Raw genomic sequence first — 10,551 nt, forward strand, 5'->3', positions numbered from 1 at the left:
CCAACCAGTCCATTGTAAAGGAGATCAGCCCTGGGATTTCTTTGGAAGGAATGATGCTAAAGCTGAAACTCCAGTACTTTGGCCACCTCATGCGAAGAGTTGACTCATTGGAAAAGACTCTGATGCTGGGAGGGATTGGGGGCAGGAGGAGAAGGGGATGACAGAGGATGAGATGGCTGGATGGCATCACCGACTCGATGGATGTGAGTCTAAGTGAACTCCGGGAGTTGGTGATGGACAGGGAGGCCTGGCGTGCTGCGATTCATGGGGTCGCAAAGAGTCGGACACGACTGAGCGACTGAACTGAACTTATCCCTGCTCATAAGCTAATGCCCCACAGTCTTTTCAAGTGAAGTTATCTTTGTGAAACTTTTCCCAGCTTCCCAAAGAAAAGACGTGTCCCCCTCTTCAACGCTCCCATAGAAGTTCAGTCACAGAGAAGTCATGTTGTGTGGCCTGTGTCTGTCTGTCTATCTCTCCTTCCAGCCTGTGGACCCCAGAGGACTCAGTCAGTATCTGATTCATCTTTCTCCCCAGCACACACTGCAATATAGAAGGCCTCAGTAGATGTTAAATAAATGTATGTCAAGTGGAAAGTGAATGAGATATGAATGATGATGAAAACCAAAATACTGTGAAGTTAGTCAGTTATAATGTTCAACAGGAACTATGGTAAATGATAATAAAACCTAAGACTTACATTTGGTATAAACCATTGTGTCATCCAAACAGTACATCCCAGATTTATTAAATATTGCACAAATAAGGAAAGGCATCAAAAAGGCAAATAATTACAGCCAAGCTACATGCAGAGCCTGTTAATTTGTTATGTTTGTTGAAAGAGTGTCTCCATGTAAACACATATTTTCAGAAACATGCTTCATGGAACTGGTGAGTTATAAACATGCCTTGAAAGTTAAACTCTGAAAATTGGGTGATTTCCCTGAGTACAGATTTATATAAGACTTCCATTCGTGATACAACTCATCCTTCTCCCTCTAGGAACATTTAGTTAATAATTTTAAAGATTTCTGCTTCAAATCTAAGCATTCTTAAACCACATTAATCCATGCATACTAATTACATATTTCTTTACCAAAAAAAAAATGAGATAGAAATTAAAGGATAGCTTCTGCTTTGCAGTGTTCACAGATAAAATATCTGCTCATCAAATGAGTAGGAGTAATGCTATCACAGGAAGAATTTTAAGCCTGTAAGTAATCTCCCATTTTCTTGCTTAAATCCACTTGCTTTACACAATATGGTAGCTACTAGTGGCAGGTGGTTAATGGTCACCTGAACTGTGGCTAGGACAACTAAAGAACTGCATTGTCAATTTGATGTGATTTTCGATTAATTAAAAATTAAATTTAAATAGCCACATTTCAATGTAGCCAGTCACTACCATACCAAAGACAGCAAATACAGAATATTTCCATCCCCTCAGAAAGTTCTACTGGATAGCATTGCTTGTATTGACTTGGCCAAAAAGTTCATTTGGGTTTTTCAAAAACCCCAGTGAACTTTATGGCCAACCCAATACTAAGCTGTAGATGGCCAAAATACAATGAATACAAATGAAATTAACAAACAATGACCAGTTCAATCAAAATATAAATTCTGACACTAAGACATATAAAGAGGAGGAATATCCTCTGCCTTCAAAGAGACAGATGTGTAAATAGTAAAATAAAGGGTCATCCCTACAGCAGATACGCACAAAAAATGACATAAAAGAGAATGATATCTAGTAGATCAAGGAAAGCTTCAACAGAAGATGTGCTATTTGAGCCCATTCATCTGGGAAGGGAAAATCTGAACTAGGGCCAGGGCAGGAATAGAGGACCATCAAGCCAAAGGAGCAGATGTAGGAAAGGTACAGAAGAGCATCCTTGAAAGAGCATGATGTCGGGTGGCCAGCTCACAGCTTGGTGAGCCCAGGATGTGCAAAGTGAGTGGAGACCGGGCAAGTGGCAGCTCAGTGGGGAGGCACAAAGGCCTGGGAAGCCATGTGCTGAATTTCACAACTGTCCTGGGGACAACAGACTGGATTCTGTTTCAAGCAGAAAGGTGACATGGCCAGATCTGTCTTGTGGAAAGGTCATTCCTGACTGTGGAGAGGAAAATGGACCAGATAGAGATAAATTAGAGATGAGGAGACCCAGGAGGAGACTGTGGACATAAAACAGAAGAGAAGTGACCAAGCTGAGCCAGGACAAAGCAGGTGAGGCCGGAGAGGAAACAAGGGAGGTGAGCATTATTTACTTGCAATAGATGAGTATTTATTTTTAAAAGACTTTTTTTTGAAAAGACAGCAAGTGTGAGACGTGTGATCATTTTGACATCCCAATAGCATATGTTACAAGAGAAGGTGTTGCAGCGATTTTTATGATGGGCTTGGGTGAAAGCTTGCGAAACCACTTCAAAATGCTCAGCACGCAGCCAACCTGAGTAAGCCCTCCGCTGGTGCTGAGGTCAGGCAGCCAGGGTGCAATTGAGTCATGGATTTCTCAAAATGAAAGGAGATACCAGCCATGCCCAGGGAACAGGACATGGGGCACAGGCAGCTGGCAGCGTATTGTTTTGGCTGCACTAACAAACTAATACATAGGCTTACCACAAAATCACAATTTTGAGATGAGGAAATGGCCTGAGTTTATACAGCAAATACTTGAATTTAAACATGGACTTGCTGTGGAAACTCATTCCCCTTCATGGTTTCCCCTTTTGCAAAGCAAGTTAGGTTTTAGGCGTATCTTGTAAAATTATTACTTTTTTAAATAAGTTTACATGAAGATACTCTGGAGTGAGTTCCAGTTTCATCTTGCATCTCCAAGTGGTTCCCTAATCCCCACTTGAAATGAGGACTTTTTTCCAAATACATTAAACACCCACTATGCCGTGAAACCTAACTGCAACTCTAGTTACGGTTTACTAAATTCACTTTCCTATAACCCAAATAAAGCAATACAGAAAGGAAAGAAAACTTAGAGCCTTTATATATACCATTCTCCATGTACTACACTAATAATTATAACTTTTTCCAATGTATCCAGACAGAACCTAGGGTGGTGTGTGGAATAAATATGAAGAAAGTTGGAGAAGGGTGGCAAGAACATAAAGCTGGATCAGGCTAAACTGTGGCCTGTGAAACCACTACCCACAGAAATTCCAGGTTTAATGTTATATTTTGGTGGCAAGGTTGGGTAGGTTAGGATTTGTTCTGTCAGTTGGTTGGCTGAAACATGGACCAAAGGTAGCCTATATTAAATAAAATTGATATGCCAGAACTATTAATATCTTGGTTACTACACAAAATACTATATGAATTTTGTTTATTAACATAAGATCATCTGAATCTATCTTCCTGTCTTTCCCTTTTTAAGTCAGAGAAGATCAGTAATTGTAAAAATTTCCAAAACCCTAGGCTAGAGAAAACCAGGTTATATAGAGTAGTTTTATAGTGGTCACAAAAGCAAAGACTTACTGATGCAATTCTCTAGAGTCCCTGCTCTAAACCAACCTGGATGGAGGAAACCCGTCATCCTGCAGGTCTCAGAGGCATGGATTCATCAGGCAATCGTGACCCTTCTAGGCCCTCATGGGGCTTCAGAGTCAGAAAATTATCAGACAGAATTTCTCTTCCATTTCCTCTCATGGCAGAGGGCTGCCAGGTCCCTCCTCTTCTCTGAACTCCACCTCTACTGAGAAGGATGGGGCCATCCTCCTGTGCCCATCATCGGTGCTGGAGTCCATCAGGCTGTCCCAGGGACCACCCCCAACCAGGGCCAACCACATATCAGAATGGCGACACTGTTGCCATGGATTGTGCCAGCATCTCCTCTGAATTTAAGTCTCCCCTGAGAACACTCTAGACAACATTAAGAGTCCAGTCTCTCTTCTCCACACTTTCAATGCCCATTGCTCTGCACCAATTATGGCCTGTTTGGAAGCAAAGACCTACATTCCAGTGTTTGGGCCCTGCACCTAACATTCGTCCCTTATGAAAACAACAGATAGGAAAACAAAAGTGTGAAAGTAAAAGTCAAAAGCTCCCCCCAGACTTAACCCATCCCTCACTGTAAAACCGTTGGCACGTATTTGCTCAGAAATGTGTCTGGGATCGTACCCCAAAGCAGAAGAGCACACACTGGGGGCACACCTGGCACACAGCCCCCGCCCCAGAGGAATGAGCACAGGGCAGGTCCAGGTGACTGAGCGCCGAGGATGCAGGTGGGTGGGATGCTGCTGCAGGGCTGGGTCGCCAAGCCCCGCGTCGTCCAGTCCCCTCTGTGCCCTCCCAGGTCTGGAAAGTGCCCTGCACAAGCAGGACTCAACCAGATGTTGGCATGATCCATGGCAACAGCATTGCCACTCTGATATGCAGTTGACCCTGGATGGTGGTGATCTCTGGGACAGCCCGATGGTCTGCAAGTGAACAAAGGGCAACCCCCACCCCCGGGAGCCAGAGGATGGGACAGGATCGTCGAAGCCCCACGGAAAGTCACTCAAACGCTGTTCCGAATCCTGAGGCTGTCCCGGCAGGAAGGCGGTGACGGAAGCGATGCTCATTACAAGGCAGTGGGAAACAGACACAGACAAGGTGCAGAGCACCCTGGTCTTACGCTGGGTGGGGTGGAGGTGGACAGCAGTACTGTGCAAGGCTCTCTTCTCCGGGGGTAGAGAGTGATTTACACCGAATCCCTCACATGCCTCCCGCATGCTTTGCTGGGGTCTCCTGTAGGCAGGAGAAAGCAGCCCCCTATAGGGCTTCATGGAGCCCGCATCAGCACGGGACAGCTCTTGAGATGGCTCGGCCATCCTTCCCAGGCACAGGGAATGGAAACCCGCTGGGATCAGTGAAGGGCAGAGGCCTGGGGAACTGGCTCAGCCTCTGAATTTGATCCTGGTTTACTCAGCACCTCTCAGCTGGGTGGTCTCGAGTCCTAACCCCTCTACCTGCAGTTTCCTCTCCGTTACAATGGAGATAGTAAGAACCTTCTCTAGGGTTTTGTGAGAATAGAGTGAGGACACATACATAAAGCGCTCAGCCCAAGGCTGTCACCTAGTAAGAGCAGTGACAGTGACATTTACGAGCCTGGCGCATTTACGAGCGTTGCTCGAAGCACTTTGTGCGTCACCTTGCTCATCCCTCCTAACAGCTCTAGGAGACAGATATGATTAAGATCCCCGTATCTGGAAACCAAAGCACAGAGAGGCTGCGTATCACCTCTTTGTTGCCCAAGGTGACACAACTAGGAGGCAGGTGAAGCTGGACTCTGAACCCAGGCCACCTGAGCCCAGGACCTGCGGCCTCAGTCACTGGTGAGAGTGGCTCACCAGGCGGGAGAGGTCGTGATGGTTTTGCCGTTTTGACAGCCTTGTAATGGAGAAGGCAATGGCAACCCACTCCAGTACTCTTGCCTGGAAAATCCCATGGACGGAGGAGCCTGGTGGGCTTCAGTCCATGGGGTTGCAAAGGACAGGGAAGCCTGGCGTGCTGCAGTCCATGGGGTCGCAAAGAGTTGGACAGGAGTGACTAAACAACCCATATGAAATGTGCAGCATGGGAAATAGAGTGAATAATATTGTGGTGACTTTGCATGGTTACAAATGGTAACTGGACTTACCATGGTGACCCATTTGTAATGTATAAAAACATCAGGTCACTATGTTGTACACGAGGAACTAATATAGTGCCATTGATCAACACTTAAAAAAAAAAAATCTGTCACAGTTACGGAACCAGTAGCTGGCCTCAGAGTTGTTCCCAGTAATCACCTCCTCCCCAGGGTAAACCTCCCACTCCTTTGTTATGGTTCCTCAACTCCTTTGAGTTATGGTTAATGGCACTGGATCAGCACCATTAACCCCTCTGAAATCAACTTGTTTAATCACTATTTGCCAGACACCATAGTAGGTACTGAGAACAGACCTGTGAAAAGATAAATGAGATTTCTGCACTAGTGGAGCTAACGTTCCAGTGAAGGACACATGCACAAAATATAATGATAATAATACATAATTTCAGATAATGAAAAGTTCTATGAAAAAAAATTAACCAGAATTACTAGATAGAGGCTGAGAGTGGTCTTAGAGGACAGTGACCTTTGAGATGTACATCTATATCCTCAAGCCTAAGTCCAATTGGCTAACATGAAACAGTCTTCAACATATGTTGAAAGGAGGATGAACAGTAGATGAACAGATGGATGAATGATGAGTGGACAGCTGGGTGGATGGATGGATGGATGGATGGATTGGTAGATGGATGAATGGATCAACAGACACTGGATCCTACCTGGCACTTCTTGTCACTGCCTCTTCACCACCTTTACTCTCTCTGGCCCATTGGGGCCAAGAAAGGTCCCAGAGAGAAGACCCAGTTCCCTTTCCATATCTGGTGAGCCACCCCTGAGACCTCACTTAAGTGTCTTCTCCACAGATTCAGTGGCCGGGATATCTCAGCTGTCTGAGGTTACCAAAGGGCTTGCCTATCTCCTGAAACGCTTGCTCTGTATTGGGATAAAGTCGACAGAACTGGTGCTGCCCACTGTCCTTTTGGAGGAAGTCAGACCCACTGTTTCTGAGTGTGTTTTGGTGCAGGTTGTGAAAGGGCTGTAAACAAACATGGGAAATTGCCAACTCTAATCCCACCCTTCCCAGATTTCCCCAAGCAAGATCAGCAGGTTCACTGTCCCACAACTGTGGCTGCTCACCAAAATGTGTTGGATACCCGGGCACTTCATGTGCATCTACTTGTCACAGTAACTCACTGCCTCACTCTACTGAGAAGGCAAGTGATTTTCTTAAGGTCGCTGGTATAGAATGGCAGGGTCACCACTCAGAGCCAGTTCCACTGAAGCAACATCAGTCAGTTCAGTCATTCAGTCGTATCCGACTCTTTGTGACCCCATGGACTGCAGCACACCAGGCTTCCCTGTCCATCAGCAACTCCTGGAGCTTGTTCAAACTCGTGTCCATCGAGTCGGTGATGCCATCCAACCATCTCATCCTCTGTCATCCCCTTCTCCTCCTGAAGCAACGTGGAGGAACAGAAATCAAACAGGCCTTCCTAGCCCAACAGACATGGGTTTAAATCCACATTCAGCATTTCTTAGCCCTGTAACCGGGACACACCGGAGTAGAGTTCAGCGTAACCCTGGCAATTCAAATCCTGGAATCCAGCAAATTCCATGAAGTCAGAAGTTTTTACAACCGTGTCCCAGCAGAGGGAGCTCATGCTGGTGGCTTACATTTTTCTTTTTAAAATACGTACTGAAGTGACTGATAAAGTATATTTATAACCCTGAACAAAGTAATAAAAAGTACCAATCTTCCAAGTCCTGTATGCCTACAAACAAACAAAAAAAAAATCAGCTTAAATGACACCTCTCCCTCAGAGGGGGCTTCCCAGGTGGCGCAGTGGTAAAGAATCTGCCTGCCAATGCAGGAGACTCAAGAGACACTGGGTTGGGAAGATCTCCTGGAGAAGGAAACAGCAACCCACTCCAGTATTCTTGCCTGAAGAATTCCATGGACACAGGAGCCTGGCGGGCTACAGTCCATGGGGTCACAAAGAGTCAAACGACTGAGCACGCGTGCACACACTCCCTCATAAGATGCTGTGGCCCATCAGACACCATCTCCAGGAATGCTCTCTGCTCGGGATGCGGGGCCTGGTGCTTCCTGGGGAGCCTCTTCCCTGAGCCTCTCTCTGCTGGAAGATGGAGAAATTTAAGGCGGACGTGAAATTGGAGGAAGTAGGTGGGAGGAAGGGTCTTTGAGCCATTCTCTGGAACAATCCATAGTATGGAAGTTACTTTTAATTTGTTCCATATGAATTGTGAAAAACATGAAACATTCAAGAGGTTTATCATAATTCTCAATGAGATAAATACTGTGTTCATGCAATAAAATTTTTTTTAAGTAAAATATGTATTTAGTCCAAAAGCTTCATTTTTAAAAAGTTAACATAAGGAAATGATTTCCCAAAGAGTCTTTCTGTCTGAGACGAGAGACGGACTCAACCGTCTTAAGGACACAGATCAGATTTATCACTCTGGTTACGTCCCTTGACTACGACAGGCTTGAGCCAGGAGTTTTCTAAGCAGCAAGACTAAATTCTGAAGAACTCAAGCATGTGCTGCTCCACTGTGCCGTGTGTGCTAAGCCTTGCTCAATCCAGGTTGTACGCTCCCACCTACCCTACTTCAACATTACTAGCTGTGCAACCCTGGGCCAGTCACTGAATGTCTCTGAACGTCAGTTTTCCTATTATTGTAATAACTACCTCCCACGGTAGATGAGAAGATAGAATGAAATAATAGAGCTTTGTTTGGTGAACCATCTAACATGTATAGGTGTTAGCTACTATTGCAGCCTGGAGAGAAGGAAGTCCAGAAACATGCTCAAGTACATGCTGTGGGTTGAATTGTGTTCTCCCCTCTCCCAAAATTCTGGTGTTAAAGCCCTAACCTTCAGATGCTCCAAACATGACCTTATTTGAAAGCACAGTCCTAATTAGCTAAGGTGAGATCACACTGGAGTAGTGTGGGCCCCACATGCAACATGACTGGTGTCCTTATTCAAAGGGGAATTGTGGCAACAGACACACGCAGGGAGGACATCAGGGGAAGATGAAAACAGATTGAGATGATGCTTCTACAAGCCAGTGATGCCAAAGATTACCAGCCAACCAGCAGAAGCTCGGAGCAAGCACTGAACAGATTCTGCCTCACAGAGGGAACCAAGCCTGCCAACGCTTTAATCTTGGACTCTGGGCCTCCAGAACCCTGAAGCAACAAATGTATGTTGTTGAAGCCACTCCATTTGTGGCACAGTCAGCCCTCCAGATCCACGGGTTCTAAATCCTTGGATTCAACCAACCCCGTATCAAAAATATTGGGGAAAAAAATCCAGAAAGCTCCAAAAAGCAAATCTGAATTACCATGCACTGCCAACCACTGACATAGCATTTACATGGCATTAGGTATTTAAAGTCGGAGAAGGCGATGGCAGCCCACTCCAGTACTCTTGCCTGGAAAATCCCATGGACGGAGGAGCCTGGTAGGTTGCAGTCCATGGGGTCGCTAAGAGTTGGACATGACTGAGCGACTTCACTTTCACTTTTCACTTTCATGCATTGGAGAAGGAAATGGCAACCCACTCCAGTGTTCTTGCCTGGAGAATCCCAGGGACGGGGGAGCCTGGTGGGCTGCCGTCTGTGGGGTCACACAGAGTCGAACACGACTGAAGCAACTTAGCAGCAGCAGCAGAGATGATTTAAAATATACAAGAGGATACGGGTAGGTCATAAGCAAATACCACATCATATTATATAAGGACCTGAGCATCGGTGGACTTTGGTATCATGGGGATCCTGGAACTGATGCCCCACAGATACTGGCGGACCACTGTACGTGGTAACAGCAGCCCTACTGTACTTTGTACTTGGCGCTAGTCGTAAAGAACCCCCATGTCCATGCAGGGATTCAGGTTCAATCCCTGGGTTGGAAAGATCCCCTGGAAGGAGCGCATGGCAACCCACTCCAGTGTTCTTGCCTGGAGAATCCCATGGACAGAGGAGTCCAGTGGGCTACAGTCCATAGAGTCTCAAAGAGTTGGACAGGACTGAAGCAACTTAGCATGCACGCACAGTACTTTACTGTACTTTGTAAATATCCCAACCTCTCACTCCAGGGTCATAAAGGACTTAAGAAAGTAGTGTAGCCTGTGTGTTGAGTCGCTCAGACATGTCCGACTCTTTGCCACACCATGGACCGCAGCCCACCAGGCTCCCCTGTCCATGGGATTCTCCAGGCAAGAACACAGGAGTGGGTGGCCATTTCCTTCTAGGGCTGAAAGAACCAAAGAGAGGATTTGAGGTAGAAAAGGGGCCTGAAAGTCGTTCTGGGCAGAGGAAAGAGGAACAAACCACAGGATGAAGACATTCCCAACAAGCCCCCGCTTGCTTTCCTGAGTATCTTTCCTCTTTCTCCTGGAGAAAGAGGGAGCTGACTGTCTCATTGGCACACAGACCCAGAATTAGGAAGGTCTTTGGAGATGTAGAATAAATCTCTGGTTTTACAAACAGGAACAAAGAGGAGAAGGGAGGGGAAAGAAGCCACCCAGGGTCACCTGGGGAGCAGAGCCCAGCCAGAACTAGAACCTGGGACTCCACCCCACCAGGTGCCTTCTGCTTCCAGCATTGCTGTAACTGACGCAAAATGGGCTCTGATTAAGTACAGTTGTGGTTGTTTAGTGGCTGAGTCCTGACTCTTCTGCAACCCCATGGACTGTAGCCCATCAAGGAAGCCTGATTAAATGCAGATTTCTCTTTAAGTCAAGGCTCACTAGAAGGAAAAACATATATATATCCATGGCTTTTGTTGGTATAATACAAAATGTTCTGTTTTCCAGGATAATCAATATATAAACTTGGACTAGTGTGAGATTTGGGTTTCCCAGATGGCTCAGCAGTAAAGCATCTACCTGCAACTCAGGAGACGCGGGTTCAATCCCTGGGCCAGAAAGATCCCCTGGAGGAGG

The sequence above is a fragment of the Bubalus bubalis genome, chromosome 12, assembly GCF_019923935.1.
Source record: "Bubalus bubalis isolate 160015118507 breed Murrah chromosome 12, NDDB_SH_1, whole genome shotgun sequence".
Lineage (NCBI taxonomy): Eukaryota > Metazoa > Chordata > Mammalia > Artiodactyla > Bovidae > Bubalus > Bubalus bubalis.